Genomic DNA, 20,888 nt, shown 5'->3' with positions numbered 1-20,888 from the left:
GAGACTGTTCTAGTTGCTAAAACTGATTCTCAATTTTATGTCACATGATATGAATGAGTTTCTAAGCCTAGTGTGAAATACACAGCAACGTGGACCTGATTGTATATACATGTGTACTTAGTATTGTATAATGCATGTCTCTAGATTATTTGTAATTTCTGCATGCTAAATATCTCATGACAAATTGGATGATCTAGTTCTCAAAGAGGGAGGATGTAGATCAGAGTGTAGCATGTGTGCACTATGCCTTTAAGGAAGCATGCGAGGCTGTGTGTGCACGTATAAATTCCAGACACGTGCAATCCCTAGTGCCATTTTGAAGAAGCAGTCAGTGTGTAAGCATGTATGATCACAGCAGTTAGTTTGTATACAAGTTATTTAGTCATAGTCAAATAAGCTTTACAGTAATGTGTTTATATAGAATAAAGCTGCTCAGACAGAACTCACAAAGACTTGTTTATTCGTGTACCAACACAAAAGCGACACCTGGGACACTGTTTTTGCTATCTGTGCAGTATATGTATCTATAAATTATTGTTTTAAATAATTATTACACATTTTTTAGTGTGATAACTAGCCATACACCTGTGAACTTCAAAGCAAAAATCATTTTTTCTGTCTTAAATAGCTAGCTTTGAATACACGGATTGATATATTAAGATAACAAGTAAAAGATGAATTACACACTTTTGAATGAAGTTTTAGTTCAACAACCTCCAAATGTATAGTGTGTGATTCTAAGCAAATTAGTTAACCTAAGCAATGTCTGAGATTTGTTTTGAATTATATGTATCTGTCTGGTGGTTAAAAGACAGCACTTAAAAATAACCAGTCATACTGCGTGATGACTGAATAGCACTTATGATTGAAGAGAAAGAACATTACGTACTAACCAATCTTTTTTATATTAAGTGGCTCAACAGATTGCACACTTACCTTTGATGCTGGAGAATCAGATGATTGTGGGTTATATTCCCACCTCCCATCTGGTAGTTAGCCTAGAGGGTTTAGGCTATGAGCTACTAACAAGTTGTTTCCAATGGTACAAAATTTGAGTCTCTTCTCTGACTTAAATTGCATTCTCTGTGACCTTGAGTAATTAATTTAACCAGTCAGTACTTTGGGGAAATTAGGCTAGGATCAACAATGGTCTCCAAGACCACATGCCTAGCAACTACCTTTGGTATTTGTAAAATGGAATTCAGAAAACATGCTCAGAACTCTGCTGAAGATGCACACAGAATTTTTCTTCTACTCACAGGAAAAGCACAGAACCAGTTTTGACCAAAGCCTTCTTCAGCAATGACTAAGAAAAAACATTCAAAAAGTGTTTAAATAGGGCAATTAGTCATATGACAATAATCACCAGTTTAATAATTCCATTCATTAAAAAGCACTATCATAGTACAATTTCACCATACCCCAAAACTGAATGCACTGTATAGAAATAAGTATATTATTTTATATAAACAAAATAAATAATACAAAAAACACTTGATTAAGTCCTGGACTAAACAATATCCCCAAATTTATAATATGTATTTTCTTGCAAAAATAGGATGCTCATAAAATAAATCTGAACTGTTGATACAGATCTGATCAAAATCTGTACATGTATAGATTGCATATGAATGCTCCCCAGTGTGTTTATAAAGTACATTATATGGTTTATGACAATACTAAGATACTCTGCTGCCTTGTTTAACAAAAAAAGGTAGTCATGCCCATATAAAATTATCCAAACAGATATTGTACCACATATAGAAGAATTCATCTGCTTTATCACGTGTCAACACAAGTGAAATATTTGGTCTCACATATGATCTTAGAAAATTTGCAATTGTCCCAAGATTGATATCCCTGTGGAACTGATCCCAAAAGTTTTTATACAGGTCTAGGTTTCCCCAAATGTTTGTGTGGACAAATGCTGGGGCAACATCTGCCTTTCCTAGATGAGAAAAAACAATGATCAGATAACAACTGAGTTAAAAACAACTAACAAAATTGACCAATGTTTAATAATGATCTGGAGTATTTTGAATCTGCTGCTACCAACATTGGCATGAGCCCCTAATTCAGTGCCCACTGATTGTAATCATGGCCACTGTATTAAAGCTTCCCTGGCTATAGTGTACTTCTGTTTTCTAGCCTTGGCCAACATTTTCTGGTTATATCTAAGATGGCTAAACTGATGTTCCAAATCACAGAATTGAACTTCTAAATCAGCTGGGCTCAAACGCAACAGTTTCAGCTTGATGTCACTTTCTGTGATTTACCAGTGCTGGAAAAGAACTGTCTAGGTTATTAGCTTGAAGATGCCAATAAATTAATTTTTAGAAAAAATGTTTCCTACAAAACATAGTAACAAGTGAGACATATGCAAGTTTTGTAACCACCACAGCTAAAAATTCAACAACTAGATTGTGAGGTAAAAGTAACCACACAGTTATTACTATAGAAATAAAATACAAAATTTTATAACACTTTTTGATCTGCTTCCAAACACAAACAGTAGTCATCAAAATAGTATGCCACATATCAGTCTGTGTCAGGATGTATAAAAAACAGGGCTAGCTATAAACTTTGACTGGTAGTCATTATCAGTTATGCAAACGCGCCAAGGCTGTCAGGGCCTGTCCGAAGAAGCACATCCAAGCTGCAACTTACAGGGGCCATTTTCAAAAATGCACAATGACCTCAAATGTAGTTATGTAAATGAGCAAATAATGAGATGGAAATGAGAAATGATATAAATTTTCATATCCTAATGGCCTGTTTTACATCATTTGCTATTCATAGTCAAATTTTCCTGCTTTTCCACATTAGTTGCAGGTCCACTATATAAACAGTAACATCACCAAATCTATTAGAGTTGCAGTTGGTGAAAATGTTATCACTTGCAGTGACTTTTGGTATTTATAATCTGAATTGCTTGACTTGGCCAGGCCAAAACCACTTGAGCCCAGTGTCGCTCACCCACCAAGAAGGCGAAATGTAAGCAAAGGATTATTCATTGTAACTTTGATAATCACAAAATCCTTAATGAGTTTAGAGTAGACAGGGATATTATAGTGGTCTTAGTGGGCATTTTTGACTCTATAGGAGCACTGGAGGAATGCGTGGACTTCCTATTCCTGTGGTCACCAAACTAAATATAGATCTCACTACACTTGGTGCGGGGACCTTCCAGAACAGACTGGGAACACAATAGGGATCTCACAGACTTCTGCCTTCAGGATACTGAAGCAGTTTCTGGATGTACTCTTGGAGCATGTGGATCAGTACATCTATTTCCCCATGTCATAACAGGACCAAGCCATGACTATGTGTGCCTTTTATGGGCTGGCATGTTTTCCTGAGGTACTCAGTGTGATAGGTTGCACTCATGTTTCAATTAAGGACTCTCCTGGTCCACATAGTGAGCAGTACTACAATAGGAAGGGCTACCATTCCATCAACTGCCAGGTAGTGTGTGAAGCACAGGGGTGCATCACCAATGTCTCTGCCCAGCATACTGGCAGTCCACGTGAGTCTCACAACTGGCACAGTAGTTCACTCTATCAACTCTTCCTACGTGGTAGGATAATCAGTGCTCATCTTGCTGGTAAGATTATTTTTTTTATGATATTTAAATAGTTATTCATGTTAAACTTTATTGCTTTATAGTAATGTACATGTTCTTGTTTTGTCTCCTTCTTTTTTCTCTCTCTCTTTTTGTTTTCTTTCTTTTTTTGGTGATTCTGGATATCCACTGAGAAATCTTTCTGGAGATACAGAGGAGACACATAACACAGCCCTGTCCCAGACCTGTGCTATCATTAAGAGGGTCTTTTACCTCATAAAGGGCCATTTCAGGTGCCTGGATGTGTCTGGGGGTGCCCTTCAGTATGACCCAGTTACTTCATGCAGGATGTTTCCTGCCTGTTGCATTCTGCATAATATGATCATGCACCAGTCTGGTAGTGAAGTGACTCATGCTGTCACTGAAGCCACCAGTTCTAGTCTCATGCAGCAGGCTCGTACATGGCATGAGGCTGCATAGGTAAAGAGGAGGTGGCTAGTCCAAAACTATGGACCAGGACATTCAGGTGAGTGTTTCTTTTCTTGTAAGAACACAGAGTGTAATTGATGAATCCAGTGATACCTGAGGTCTGTGCTGTGTGGTACATGGTCTGCTGTCAATGATCATCTGACATTCTCTTTCATCTTAAAATATTTTTGCATTACTAACTGTTCGAATAATACTTATGTTGTTGAAATGCCTGACTGTTCACTGATTCCTGTTCAATGCCTCTGAAATATATCAAATCAAGAAATAACTCCACAGTTGTAACTACTGTAATGAATATCTTTTGCTTTAATGATTTCTTCACTATGCAATAGAAAGCAATATTGACAACAATGAAACATTCATATATATATATATATATATATATATATATATATATATATATATATATATATATATATATATGTCCATAAGTGTGTACTAGGCTAATGGCCCTGGAGCCTTTACAAGCCTAGCCATAGGATTACCTTGGCATTGTGCCACCCGACCTTAGTTCCCAGTAGAGCCAATGGTGTTATCCCTGGGGTGAATTTTCTGTTTCCCATCCACTCATCAAGATTTCTCTTGAAAAGGGTCAGTGAGGCGCTCTGCTTGACATGTATGGGAAGTCTGTTCCATAACATGGGCAGTCTCTGGGTTATGAACCTGTTCCTCCAGCATGTTCTGTTAATTGTGGTAATGAGGTTGAGGTCTCTGGAGCATGTGGTGCGGAGGGATTGAAATTTCTTTAGATGCAACATTTCTAACACAACTGGGTCAGACATGGCTTTGTAAGTCAAGCAGAGATTGCCTCTAGGCAGGTGATATGAGACAGAGAATAGCTGGAGTTTTTTGAGTCTGTCCATATAGGACAAGTGTTTAAGGCCTAGGATCCTCTTTGTGAGGTACTTTTATGGCCTCTCCAGTTGTTGCAGGTGTCTAGTGAGGTACATGCCAAATGGGACATTGTACTCGATGACTGGCCTTATGAGGGAATAGTAGAGGGAGACAATTACCTCTTTCTTCCTGGATGTAAAACCCTTAGTAATGAGATGTGCCACATAGAAGGACTTTCTGACCACAGTGGCAATGTGGTGATCAAAAGATAGGTTGCTGTCAATCTGTGTTCCCAGATCTCTTATAGCATCTTCTGTGTTCACTGGACTACCATCAATGTGGTAATTCATGGGAACTGGGTTTTTCCCAAAAGGGATGATGACGCATTTTTTGGCATTGAGCTTAAAGCCATGGTTCTGACACCAGTCGTTGGTCACAGTGAGGCCATTCTGTAGGATGTAAACATCACTTTGGGAGTTAATAATAGCTCCCAACTTGCAATCATCTGCGAACTTTGCCAGCCAGAGTCCCTTCGTGTTGGCCTGGACTTCAGAGAAGTAGATACCAAACAGGAGAGGACCCAGGACCGAACCCTGTGGGACTCCACTCATGACTAATCAGCAGTCTGACTTGGAGTCAGCTACGTTTACACTGTGGGTTCTATCTGTGAGCCAGTTTGCAACCCACCTAGTGATATAGGGGTTGATGCCAAGCTTAGTGAGTTTTTCTATGATTCCTGAGTGGGGAATGGTATCAAAAGTCTTGGCCAGATCAAGGTAGGCTGTATGAACCACCTTGCCTTCATCCACAGCTCTGGTGACCGACTCAAAGAAGTTGACCAAGTTGAGCAGTCATGATCTACCCTTCACAAAGCCAAAATGTGTGGGATTCAGAGTATATCCCTGTTTATTAGGTCCATGATGATGAATTCCACAGCTTTGCATATCAGACTCATCAGGCTAATGGGGCGATAGTTCCCAAGGTCTGTAGTTGCTCCTCCTTTGTGGAGAGGGATAACTGTAGCAGTGCGCCATTTGGGAGGGACAAAGCCTGAGGTGAGGCTGTGATTGAACAGAGCACTCAGGTGAGGTGCCAGTTCACTCTGTAGTTCATGTAGAACACAACCAGGGATATTGTCAAGTCCCATAGAAGCTGTATTCTTGGCCACAGACGGTGGTGTTTTAACCTGTGCAGCAGTAATACTGGGTGCCTGGCAATCTACTGGTATTGTGATTGGTCCTTGGAGGGGAGAGGGGGGTAAAGTTGGCACTGAATTTGTTGGCCAGCATACTGGCAATATCTGTTGGCTCAGTATAGGAGGTACCATTGTGCAGTAGCCAGAGCAAATCTGGATATAGCCGTGGAAATTCTTTACATAACTATAGAAGGCCTTGTGGTTGTCTTTACTATCTTCTGCAATTCTATTTTCATACCTAGCTTTAGAGGATTTGATGAGGGATCTCAACATTTTGTTGAGGCTGATAAGAGAGTTTTTCCAGTCTTGGGACTTCACCTTATTCTGCATCAGTTTCCTCTTTCTGTTGTACAGTTTATTTATGGCAGGGGACCACCAGATTGGCTTCCTTTTTTTGGAGGAGAGTGTCTTGGTTCTGTTGGGTATGGTGAGAGCCATGCATTTCTGTACTTGTTCGTACAGTGCATTGGTGTATGATTCTGCAGTCACGCAACTATTCTCCATTTGCATGGGTACCGTGAAGTTAGCCACTTCTGTTTTTAAGATCCCAAAGTTAGCTTTGGTGAAGTTTTTCATGGTGGTTACCTTTGTTGGGGGCAGTGGGAGGGATGTGGATTTCCAAGGTGATTAGTTTGTGGTCGAATCTAACCAGGGATGAGCTGACTATTGGTGTAGAGAAATGGTTGCTCATGTTAGCAATGACCAGCTCAAGGATGTTGCTACCTCTAGTGGGGGTAAGAATGAGCTGGTCCAGGGCATTGGAATTAATGAACTCCAGGAAATGCTGGGCAAGTGTATTGGTACATGATTAGTTTACCCAGTTAATGGAAGGGTTAGTTGAAGTCACAAAGTAAGAGAGTGTTAGTTTGGACCTTAATATTCTCCAAGGTGCTTAGGAACGTGGAGTGTAGTCTTGGGACATGGTTGGGGACCTATCACAGGCTACAACCTGAATCACTGTCTTACGCAATGTTAGCTGCACCTGAAGTATCTCTGATGCATTATGTTGGGCTACCAGTCTAGAGGTGTGCACATCTTTTATGAATATGGAGTCACCACCGCCTTTGGAGCTTCAGTCTAAGTGCTGGGGCCGAAAGGTGTGGAATGAGTTATAGCTTGGTAGTGCAGGGGTGCTTTCTGCTGCCTTGAACTAGGTCTCTGTTACAGCACAAATGTCGATGTTCTCCATTTTAAGGAGTGCCTTGAGCGAGTGCATTTTGAGATTTAGACTTCTAGCATTGAGCAACATGACCCTCAGATTGGATTTGTTTGTCGCTGTTACAGTAGTAATTTGGTCTTTGGAACACCACCTAAAAAAGGCACTATGGAGGTACCAAGAGCCTTGGCCAGTATCCGGTAGGCCAGGGGTGACAGATGCAGGCCATCTCTGGCAAAGCATCGATGTCTGTCAATCTTGTCATCCCAGGCAGACAGATAGTGGATCCCCTTAGAATGACACTAGAAACTTAGCCAATTGTTGAAATCAGTCATTTTCTGCTTGTACGGTGGTATCATTCTGGGTGATGGTAGGATGCTGCTCAGGGCTAGGGTCATACCCGCCTGGGCTACATAATCCGAGAGCTCCTCCATGTCTCTTTTCATGTAGTCCAGGGAGGTATATCTCAGGTCATTCACACTCAGATGTACAATGACAGAGTCATATTTGTACCTGTTGTTGAGCAACCTGAGTGCATGTGTTATGTGTCGGATGCTGGCACCTGACAGGCAGCTGACTGTTACTTTCTTCTTATTCAACCTAATGAGTGGGACATCAGTGTGTCTCACTATCAAGTCACCTATGACTAGTGTGTTGGGCATGCTGTATTGCCTTAGGGGCTTTGATTGAGTGGCACACTGTTTAGGAGAGTTGTGTCTCATGATTAGTGCTGTGTTGTGGTGGTCAAGTGCATTTCTGCCTTGTAGGGCTCTGCTGCTTGGGTAGATTTTTATTGAGAGCCTCCATGAAGGCGGGTGTGTGGTTTGTGTTTTTATGTGAAGGCAGTGCTGGTGTGTGTTCCAGAAGGCTAAGTTTTCCATATGGTGTGGTGCAAGTGTTGTCCTTCTCCTCTTGACCAGCTATTCCTGTCTTGGCTGGAGAGTGTGTGGCTTCCAATTTGAATATATAAGTGCATCTCTCGCAAGTCTGAGTGTTGGAAGGTAAGAAGAGAGGGTTATCGGTGTACATGGGGCAGTTGCTACATTGCCTCAGGATGCCCAAGTTCACCAGGTTAATAGGAGAAAGCACAGGGAACTGACCTTTAGATTTGCCTGGTGGGGTGGGCATTCATAATAAGTACTAGATATGTTTCCTTGTAGAATGTTTAGTGCTGGTAGCACTTGTGTGCTACAATAATTGCTACAAGAAGTCTGGTAAAGTGCTAGACTAATAAGCTAGTATAATATATATATATATATATATATATATATATATATATATATATATATATATATATATATATATATATATATATATATTTATATATATATATATATATATATTTAGTGAGAGAGAGAGAGAGAGAGGAGCGCTACAGAACCCTGAAAGCCTAAAATCCTGAAAGTTCAAAATCCTGAAAACTCAAAATACCGAAATCTCAAAATCCTGAAAACACACAGGATACCAACACTTACTATATTCCAGCACAAGTACATACAGAAAGAAATAAAACACAAACTATATTACTATTCTACAAGTATAAGCAGGGAGGCAAGCCCCCCTGCACCCTTCATGTGGGGGGCTGCGCCCCCACACCCCCTGCTACTTAAATATATCAACTCCAAGATTGCACTTAGTGTAGTGAAGTGCAATCTCAGAGTTGATATATTTAACTAGCAGGGGGTGTGGGGGGTGCAGGGGGTCTTACCTCCTTGCATATAGTTGAAGGGTAATATGTTTCTGTATCTACTTGTACTGGAATATAGTAAGTGTTGGTATCCTGTGTGTTTTCAGGATTTTGAGTTTCAGGATTTTGGTCTCAGGATTTTGGTTTTCAGGATTTTGGGCTTTCAGGATTCTGTAGCTCGCAGATATATATATATATATATATATATATATATATATATATATATATATATCTAGAGGAGCACTTTTAAATGCCGAAATCTCGAGTTTTAAATGAACCCAAAACACCGAGATTTCAGTATCTCGACATTTAAAAGTGAACCCCCCCCCACAAATGAACTACAATAAATTGTTTGCAGGGGGCAAGCCCCCTGTGCCTCCTACACCCCCTACTTAAATATATCAACTCAGATATCGTGCTACAGTGAAGAGAATGGAAAGTGCAGCAGGAGCATTACCGTTCTCTTCACAGTAGAGCGATCTTGGAGTTGGTATATTTAAGTAGGGGGGGTGTGGGGGGTGCAGGGGTCTTGCCCCCCTGCAAACACTTTATTTTAGGTGTCTGTCTTTTTCCCCCACTTTTAAATGTCTAGATACCGAAATCTCTATTTTTTTATTTATTTATTTTTTTAATTCATGATTTCCGCATTTAAAAGTAGACCTATATATATATATATATATATACATATATACGGGAACACAACATAATCTCAAAAGTTTGAAATACCGAACTTTTTTTTTATAGTGTCGTACAAAATAAATTTTGACTTCAGAAACTGGCATCATTTGTGTAGTGAGAAACATGAAGTCGCAGCAGTTAAATTTACATGGCAGGATGCTTATTTTAATGTGCCATTTTCTTATGATATATTTGGCCTGAAAATGTTTGTTCACTACTATTTTGATGGTTTAGGTGACTGCCACCAGAAGGAAAGGGTTGTTTTTTGTCTAATGTTTATATCTAATAGGTGTACACAGACTCCACATGGATCTGTAAATCAATATTAAAACAACTGTTACAGTGTCTCATACAAAATAATAATTATTTTTAAAGTTTTCCTTACTTTGATATGTCTATGGTATCCTAATAAGTTTGCTGTTTATCTCTGTTATTAGCGAATTAATATGGCAATACTCAAACTACTGGTAAAAATTCAGGGCCACTTACATGTGTTATATGCAAATTATGCTAAATTATATGCATGTCTAGGGACTGTTGTCGTATGCAAACGTATCCTGAGGTATATCAGTGAAAGTCAGTATTTTGCCAATTGTGACTGCACGTCTCACAGTACAGGTTGACAGCAATCTGAAGTTTAACACTAGCAAATGAAACGTGATAAAGTCATAAATTAAAAAAAGTCACATTCATATTGACCTTTATTTCTCCCACCCTAAAAAAATTAATCTTCACTGCATGACATATATTGCTGTTACGGTACAAAATATTTTTATCAATAAGCATTAGTAATAGTAATAGTAGTTATTAGTTATATATTAAAAAATATATATGACACATGGGAAGGACATGTTGTTTTTCCTTTAAGAAAAATCAGTTTGTGACAAAGCAGTTTGGTTACACCAAACTTGCCAATAGTATCAATACCTGCTGTAATGAGCATGCTAGCAAAACAGGTTTGGTCAAGGTGATGTCACTCTCAATAGGGAATGGTTGTAACACTGCTTAATGCATCCATCGCCATACTTTCCTTATTTTTGTTCTGGCTCTTCAAACAACGGCAGCTCCTGTGAAGGCATGAAGTCATGCTCTGAGCTGGTCTGACAAAGAGAACTTAATCATGATTTACCTTTTGCATGATTCACACCTGGGGAAGACTTAGGAGTGCACAAGAAATAGCACCTAGAATAAAACTGATATCTATTAGGAGTTGGGTGACCACCTCTCAACCCTGACAGGTATAATCAGTGCCAACACAGATATGATGATTTGCAAACGTATAGTGCTGAACAGCTGGCTGAGTGGGTAGGCCAGGTTAATTGTACTGCCGTTATGAAATGCATGGGAAATGAGTAGCATATCTGTAATCAGACATGCATCTTTTGAGCAAAGAAGAATATTACCACTGTGTTAACAAACTAAAATAATACATAGAAATGTCAGGTAAAAATGTAAATAATAATCTGTATATGTAACTGTGTAAATTATCTACTACTGTACAGGTATTAATAATGGTGACTGGATATATACACACACGAAATAAGAATTGCAATTACAGATTTATACTTCTTTACCATTGCAGGGAAACAGCTGTAATAGATAACGTTACATGAAGCCAGTTTTGTGTGGGCCACATAAATATAAGTAAAACAATTGCGTAACTTAGTTATTTGTTCAGAAGTATTTTTAGCTGCATGTACAACATGGCTGAAATCTCACACACCACACCCTGCTTAGACTGTGGGTTAGGGGAGGAGGTGGGGGCTATTGTGCTAAGTGAACGACTAGCACAAATGTTTTTGAGACATGCTGTATTACTTCAGTATTATAAATTAAATCAGACACAGTTCTGCAGAAAAGGAAATTCACTTACATGGATTATGAAAACAACATTCAAGACTCAGTTTATATATTAATACTATCCTCTTGAGTGAAAGGGAATATTAGTACAGTATTGTAATAATTCATACAGGTATGCACATGCAAGTAAAAATGAAAGGAAAAAGGAATTAATGTTTAGACAGGATATTATTTATATGCAGAAGAAATTGAAATGCAGGTAAACAAGACTGGAATCTCTTTTAATCATAGCTGAGAAAGAAATTAGATACAACAACCAGTAGCAAAAGAGAAGATGAGAGCGGCTTGTTGAGTCTTCTGGTAAGTGTCCATGAGATCTTTCTTTTTTAATAATTCATACTGTGTATAAGAAGTCATAACACAACTTTAATGGTGATAGGAGAAGTGATAAATACATGTCTATAGAATTGATTTCTGTAATACTCCTAAAGAAAATATTGTTATGGCATCACAGATGAAAGAAATGCAACTGAAGGCTTAGCAGACCAAGAGAAACATTTTATAATCTGATTTATTAACTTGATTAACTGCAATAATTATGAGTTTTTGTTTTGGGCACTGTATTCTCTGTATTGATAGTACATAACCCAACCCCACCTTATCTATCAATCTATTTAATTACACCCAGCTAACTAACTCCATCACCAGGCCTAACAAAACAAACCCTGGATCCATACAGACCATTTCCCAGCCTTCACCTATTGAGCTATCCTCTCATCTCCTCACTCACATCAGTATATCCAGACCCGTAACCTCACAAACTTTAACCCAATAACTTTCTCTGATTCCCTAACACAAACTAACTGGAGCCCATAAAAACCCTTCCTCTAGACCAAGCCATTGAGTTTTTCAACTCAACCTTTTTAAATGTCCTGAACTCCCTAGCCCCAATAAGAACAAAAAGGGTAAAAACCAAGACTGCCGCATGGCTAACCAAAGACACCAAAAAACTTATGCTACAAAGAGATAAAACCTGGAAAACATATCTCGAACACAAACAGCATGAAATTTTACTTGGATACAAACAACTATGCAACCTTGTTAAAAAACAGGTAATTAGAGACAAAAAGTCTTACTATACCAAACTTCAGTTAAATCATTCAAAAAACCCCAAACAATTCTGGAACTCCATTAATTCCCTTCTCAACCCAGGTACCAAAATCAACCCCTGTCGTGACACCAGCAAATGTGACCATGAAATAGCCTCTCTATTCAATTCCTTCTTCACCAACTCTATAGCTGAACTGACCAAGACCTTCCCCAACAATAACCCTTCCCTTCAACCCACCCAATCTTCCTCACCCCTACTCCTCCTCTTCCTACATTTGAACTTAAACCCATCTCAACCTCTCATATAAAGAAGCTACTCTCTAACATAAAACCATGCTCCAATACCCCCTGACAATATCCCATCCACCTTCCTAAAAATAGTCGCAGATGGGATTGCTGTCCCCATCAGTATCCTGATCAATCGATCCATGGTGGAATCATACATGCCTAAATTATGACGTGCTGCCTTTATTCTACCTCTCCATAAAGGAGGCAAAAATAATAGCATCTCAAACTTCCGCCCCATAGCTATCCTCTCCCCAATCTCTAAACTCCTTGAAAAATGCATCCACCTTCAGCTCTAGCCATTTCTTGCCAAACACCAACTAATCAGTCCTACCCAACATGGCTTCTGACCAGGCCACAGTACAATCACTGCTCTTCTCTCCTTCTTACACACTGTAAACCTCACCCGAGACTCTGGAAAAATAGTTTTCACAGTTCTACTGGATCTACCCAAAGCATTCGATACCATCTCACATACCCACCTCCTAAACCATCTTTCTAATCTTAAGCTCTCCCTCAATACCTTATCCTGGTTCTCCAGCTATCTTTCCAACAGGTCTCAGGCTGCAAAATGGGGGAAAGGCACCTCTACCTTCCTTCCTACCCCCACTGGAGTACCCCAAGGATCCATACTTGTCCCTATGCTATTCAACATCTTCATTAATGAGTTCCACAAAGCCTTACCCAACACCAAAATTGTGCAATACACAGATGATTCTACTTTAATCTGCTGTGCCTCAAACCATCCTGAGCTCCAAACAGTCACTCAAACTCAGCTTTCTCCACCACTGAAAACTGGATGCTCTAAAATCATCTCTCACTAAATGCTAGCAAATCCAAAATACTTCTATTCTTTCCTTCTAAAGCTTCCCGTACTTACAAAACATCATTCCAAATTACCAGCCTAAACAACTCTACTATAGAAGTTGTCCCCTTCAACAAACTTCTCGGAGTTACTATTGATGAACACCTAAAATTCAATACTTACATCCAGCAAAACATTAAGAAAACCCATATAAAACTTGGTTTACTATACAGAAACAGCTACTTCCTCTCTCCCTCCACCAGACTAACTCTAGCCACTACCTATCTGCTCCCTCACTACTGTACGGTGCTCCCCTATTAACTAACTTATCCGCCACTCTTGCCTAAAAACTGGAGGTCTGTTACAACAAAATTTCCAAATTTACTACCAAGGCCAAAGCCTCCTCCTACCATTGTACTTCCCTTCATTTGTTAAATTGGCTTGAGCTCCCCAACCATTTAGATTACTTCCAAATCATCACAGCCCACAAATTATTATTTCAACCTACTAAGTGCCCTGCACTATCCAACATCCTCCAACCTTATACCCCTCACAGAGCTCTCACACTTACCCATCAAAACCTAATCTCTGTCCACAAACCCAATCGCCCTGCAGGTCAGCATCTCCTAGCATTTTCCTTAGCAAAAAAATGGAACTCTCTCCCTACTTCACTAAGGACCTGCAAAAACTTTGAAAACTTTAAAACTCAGCTACATTGCTATCTTTTCTCAATCAGGAAATGCAACTGTGCTCTTCTCCTCATACCTCATAACCATTCCTCCCCTTACACTCCTGGCTAATTCTGAACTCGAGTTGACCTGACACAATTGTACATACTGTAAATAACAAAACTGTACTTTGAATCTTAATTGTTATTGCCTGTTTCTCATGCTAAAATGAAATTGTAATTGCTTTCTTCATCGTCTTAATTGTACCTATCTAAAGTATGCTAAGCAAATAATTCTTTGTAATATTCTCTGTAACTAAACTATGTAATGCGGAGCTTTTCTCCCCGGGCCTCCACTGATAATGGGCTCCATGAGCCCAGTGAACCTCCTCGATCATCAAACTGGAATAAATAATAAATAAATAAATAATTTAAACATTCACCCACCCCTTCAGAAGGTCAAAAGCCCTTCCATTTGAATGCATCATAAGAATGCATAAGCATTAGTCTTGTATTCTTTCCCAGTATAAAAGCACATTCCAAATCATTACCCTCACTGGAAGTATAAGCACTTCCCATACACAATTTTCACTTCAATAAAGATTTTGCTGCAGTATTTCAATATTGTGTTAAATTTCAAACAGTATTGTGTTGATCTATTGTGTTTTTTGTGTTTTGTCTCTCGCCACCCTTTTTCTCTCCGTTTTTTATTTTGCTTATGTATTCCTTCTTCATTTTTGGTTTGCTTCTTAGGTTCATAGGTTGGTACTAGGTTATCGGCCCTAGGGCCTATACAAGCCTAGCCATAACAATCCCCTGGTTATTTCTTCCCACACTATTTACTTCCCTGGACCCCTGTCTAGCAGGGCGACTGACGTGATCCCCGGGGTGAATTTCCTTTCTCCCATCCAATCATCAAGGTTCCTTTTGAAGAGGGCCAAAGAGGCGCTCTGCTTGACATGTATGGGCAGTCTATTCCAGTGTCTGGGGAGTCTCTGGGTCAGGAACCTATCCCTCCAGCATGATTTGTTTATTGTGATGACAAGATTTAGATCCCTGGAGCATGTGCTCTGAGGGAATGGGATTTCTTTAAGTGTAGCATGCCCAACAGCTCTGGGTTTGACATGGCCTTGTATGTTAAGCAGAGATCGAGTAGACAATATGCGACAGAGTTTAGCTGGAGTTTTTTAAGGCGGTCAGCATAGGGCATCTGCTTTAGGCCTGTGATTCTTTTAGTGAGGTATTTCTGCCGCCTTTCCAGTTGTTGCAGATGTCTTGAGAGGTACATTCCAAATGGGGCTTTGTATTCTATAATGGGTCTAATGAGGGATGAGTACAGTGGGACAATGACCTCCTTTTTTCTGGATGAAAAGCCCTTAGTGATGAGGTGTGCCACATAGAAGGATTTCCTGACTGTTGTGGCGATGTGTTTATTGAAGGTGAGACCACTGTCCACCTGTGTCCCTAAGTCTCTTATCACACTTTCAGTGTTTAGTGTACTGCCACCTATGTGATAATTCACGGTACATGTTTTTCCCAAAGGGGATAACTATACATTTCTTGGCATTGAGCTTGAGCCCATGGCTCTGGCACCAAGCATCTGTTTCTGTAAGGCCCTTTTGTACAGTATCCACATCATTTGGGGATTCAATAATGGCTCCTAGTTTGCAGTCATCTGTGAACTTTGTTAGCCAGAGCCCCTTAGTGTTGGCCTGTACTTCAGAGAAGTAGATGCCAAACAAGAGAGGTCCCAGGACTGAACCCTGAGGTACTCCACTTGTCACTTGTCTGGAGCTGGATTTGGAGTCAGCTACTTTTACAGTGTGGGTTCTGTCAGTAAGCCAGTTGGCAACCCATCGAGTGACGTAGGGATTAATGCCCAGCTTAGTAAGTATATCTATGATTCCAGAGTGGGGGATGGTGTCAAAGGCCTTGGCGAGGTCCAGGTAGGCTGTGTGGACTGCCTTACCCTCATCCATGACTCTGGAGACTGATTTGAAGAAGTCAATAAAGTTCAGGAGACAAGATCGGCCCTTCACGAACCCAAACTGGATGGGGTCCAGTGTTTTAAGGTTGCCAATGTCTTTGTTTATAAGTTCCATGATAATACGTTCCATGGCCTTGCAGATCAGGCTCATCAGACTGATGGGGCATTAGTTCCCAGGATCCAAGGTGGATCCCCCTTTGTAGAGTGGGATAACTATAGCTGTGCGCCACTCAGTGGGCATGAAGCCTGAGGTGAGGGTATGATTAAACATGACACTTAGGTGAGGTGCCAGTTCATTTTGTAGTTCATGTAGTACACAGCCCGGGATGTCATCTGGTCCCATGGATGCTGTATTCTTAGCTTTGGAGAGTGCATTTTATACCTGTGTGGCCGTTATTACTGGAATTTGGCAATCTTCCAGTATTGAGATGGGCCATTTAGGGGGTCAGAGGGGGCTGAAGTTGGCACTGAATCGATCTGCCAGGATATTGACAATATCCTTGGGATGAGTATATTTAATGCCATTCTGTTGTAGCTCAGAGCAGCTCTGAGCATTGCCATTTAGATTCTTGACATAGTTATAGAATGCCTTGTGGTTGTCTTTGGAATCTTTGGCAATTTTATTTTCATAACTAGCTTTGGAGGATTTTATGAGGGATCTCAGCTTCTTACTGAGGCTGGTAAGGGAGTTTTTTGCTTTCTAGGATTTTCCTCTTTTCTGCAACCATTTTTTCCTTTTGTTGTAAAGTTTGTTTATGGCAGGAGACCACCAGATTGGCTTCCTTTTTTTGGAGGAGAGCATCTTGGTTCTATTTGGGATGGCACGATTCATGTATGAGTGGATGTGCTTGTACAGTGCCTCAGTATAGGACTCAGCAGTCGAACTTTCAGTTTCCGTCTGCATGGGTGTCATGAAGTTTGTAACTTCTGACTTGAGTAGCATGAAGTTAGCCTTGGAGAAGTTTTTTATGGAGGTTTCCTTACTGGGGGGTGGGGGTGGGATGTGGATATTAAGGGTGATTAGCTTATGGTCTGACCTAACCAATGAGGGGGTAACCATAGGTGTGGAGCATCGATTTCCCATGTTGGTAATGACCAGGTCTAAAATATTGGAGCCCCTGGTGGGACTATGGATTAGTTGATCCAGGGCATTAAAATTTATGAATTCCAAGAACCGTTGGGCAAAGGTGTTGGTGCACAAGTAGTTTTCCCAGTTAATGGTAGGGTACTTGAAATCACCCAGTATTAGGGTATTTGGTTGTATATTAATATTTTCCAGTATGTTTAAAAAGGTCTAGTGAGAATCTTGGGGCATTTCCCATTTCGCCTCTTTTCTTTACAGGTTCAAATCCTTCAGGAACAGACCAGCCACGTACCTCACAGGCTAGGGACAGATCACCCTCTGCCCATCTAGGGATGTCCTCACAGGGTTAGAGTGAGGCACCAATCATGCAGGCACTCTGGCATTTGTCAGCCTAGCAAGCCTCACAGATGGGGGCTTCAGAGTTTGGTTGAGGATCCACTGTTAGAGTTAGTGGACAGGAGAATTTAACCAGCTGAAACCTATCTTTAGTGTGTAGAAGACATGCTCTCCCAGTTGGTGCTGAGTACCGCGCCAACACAGGCCCTTACCCCCTCAAAGTTGGGGTCCTCCACTGCAAGTACTGCACATGTTTGAGGTTCTGTGGACTGGGATTCCAGCTGGCACTTCCTCAGCCCTTCATTCCATATCGTTTCTCATTCACCCTCTTCCCTATTTCCAACCCACACTACCCTTGTATATAAACAAAACAAAACAAAAAAAAAATGGAAACAAAGAGGGGTCTATCCCCCAAGAAAAACACAACTCTCCCACCTCCACTAGCATAAATCCTCTTGATGTTTCCCTCATATGTTCACCTCTTTGTTTTGTCTCCCCTTTCTCAATCTTTCCTATCAGTCCTTTTCTATTCTTTAATGAAACCATCATGGTGTCCACAAAAAGGATACCCCTATATAAAAAAATTCTAAACTCTTTTTCTTTTTAAAAAAATCAATCTTGATTGCTGTGCGGTCTGCAGCTTTCCTACCATTTGATTATGACTATGTTCAGCTGCTCTTGCATGTGATAAGTGAAAAAAAACCTCAAAACAATAATAGTGACAACATATGATTTTACAAAGTAATTTGCAGTTTCATAATGCCGAGCTTTATACAACCTATTCCTTTGTGAAAGTGGGAATGCTTTTTTTTTTTAAATGCTTTGCTTGTCCGTATTCATCATAAATGCCTTTCGCTGTTCTTATTTGTATATCCACGCAGAGCTGTTATTTGCTTATGACTGTAATGCATTTTCCAAATCTCAGACTATGAATACTGGCCTTTGTCTCAAAATGCTCCACAAAGAAATCAGCATATATAGGTGCAAAATCAGCACCCACAATGGTACTGCACAACTGTAAATAAGATTTGCCAGAGAAAACAAAACAAAAAAAATCCATTCTTGGTCAAAACAAGTTAAGCAAGTCTGAACAAATGTTCATTAAAAGACTCACTGTACAACTAAAATCTGATAGCTGTCAGTCTTGCTGAGTGTGGGATAGAGTTATATAAAGAAGAAACACCAAGAATGCTTATAAACTACTGCATTTCAAACTGTAAGATGAAAGACAAGAAAGTTGTGCTCAATGGGCAACAAGGCAGACTTGTGAAGGCATGAAAAACTAAGGCACAAAGTTCCAAATATATTGAATTGATAAGAAGCACCACTTCTTGTTGCATGTTTTTTAGGGTTTGTAGGTGTCTGGACAAAGAAACTGAAAACAATATTGTTTTTATACCATCACCATTTCAGTGTTTTCTTTGCTTGAATTACTTCCATTCATGCCTGCCACCTTGGAACTTACCTGATCTCCACCCTTTAACTTGATGGTAATTTTCCAAGATGATGGTGCCACCTTACCGTTTTGAGCAGAGTTTGGCCAGATTACATGCATGGCATAACCTTCAGGTACTCACTGGTAGAATTATCGTCCAGACCTTGCTCAAGTCATGATCCAAGTTGTTAAGACAAGGGCCTCCAAGTTGAATTTTACAATACTTTAATGCAATTTTTAAATACACATAATTTTAATGCATCTAGTTCGTAAATACATTTTGAATAATTATATCATGAATAATTGGATTATGATGTACTTTATTTGCTAGGTACCATGTTTTTCTCACTGTTTTCTGATTGGTACCTCTAAATATACCAGCAATTAAGAGTTCAGAGCCTCACTGCACATATGATATTGTTTTTAGTTATACTTCTACGACAGTACAGAATTTCTTTAATCATACCAGTTTACAATGATATCAAACTAGTCTTTTTCCATCATTGTAACATAAAACCTGGTTATTTTTTGTGGCCCTTCTAGTCTGTGACCTAAAACACAAGACACAGCCAACTGTTATAGAATTCTGGCATTAAAGAAATAAGATTGCAAATAGTATAACTTTTTTATTGCCGCAGACAGGGTGTTCTGTGGTAAACATAGTGGACCTGGATTGCTGTAACACCAGCTAGGCAAGGATGCTGTTTGCCTTTGAATATTTTTTTTAATTGCCACACTATGCATTTACTGGTGCAGGTGGTACTCCATTAATGTTTTTGTTTTTTAAGTCTTTTAATATGATTCATGTGAGCTATAATAATGAAACAGCAGACTGGAATGCTTAAGTGCACAGGAACCTTCACTTCCACAACAATTTTATAATCTGTATCATGCTGGAAAATATTTCTGGGCAAATGGAATGTATTTAGTCCACATAAGATAAATACGAGGCTGAGAGATGGACAGATATCCTACATTTAACCTGAGTTAAGAGTCATAATGGTTCTTCTTCTTTCTGATTAGCTGCAGTTTTTGCACCAGGACCAATCCCCTCTGCAGTCCTATACTACAAAAGACAACAGTCAGCATCCAAACAGTGAAGTGTGTAAATAGTATGTGTATACTCATATAAGCAGGTTTTGCAAAGTCATTCTAGAGTGGTTGTGCAGATTATGTTTTTAACACTGTTTTTTTCATTATAAAATGAATGCCAACAACAATGTCTCTTTTTCCATTGGTAATAGCTGTATATTCTACTTTCATCTTTCATTACTTTATATTTGGGATTACAGTTCAAACCCAACATGCATACAATATTACGACAATTACAAAGTCCCATATTTTATAACAAAACCACTCTTCTCTTCATATGTAGTACCTTTGGCATCTGTAGTGAGCCTTTCACAGAATAAAGGTATATTAATCTTTTTTAAATTTTGCTTAGTAGAATCTCCTACCATTAATCACTCACCCCAAATAGCAGCTCCTGTCATATAGCTGTGCCTGTCATTTATCTAGATAACTAATCAGCACAGGTAAGACTTTCTCTTTGTGTGACACCTGCTCTTAACTTGATTTTTAGCAACACTAGATGCATTCATCTTGTTCCATCTTGCTTCCTAGCACATGCAGTCACTATTCTGTCTCACTGCTCACCTAGACAATGTAATCTTAATTTACCCTTTTGTGTAATGTCCTATTTTATCTACTTTACTTCCAGAATCACAATAAAATCCAGCTGCCTTTCTTTGGATAGCGAACGCACCAACCTACATAGT

The sequence above is a fragment of the Protopterus annectens genome, chromosome 6.part0 (assembly GCF_019279795.1).
Source record: "Protopterus annectens isolate FY-2018-M chromosome 6.part0, PAN1.0, whole genome shotgun sequence".
NCBI lineage: Eukaryota > Metazoa > Chordata > Ceratodontiformes > Protopteridae > Protopterus > Protopterus annectens.
This window is presented reverse-complemented; position numbering follows the sequence as displayed.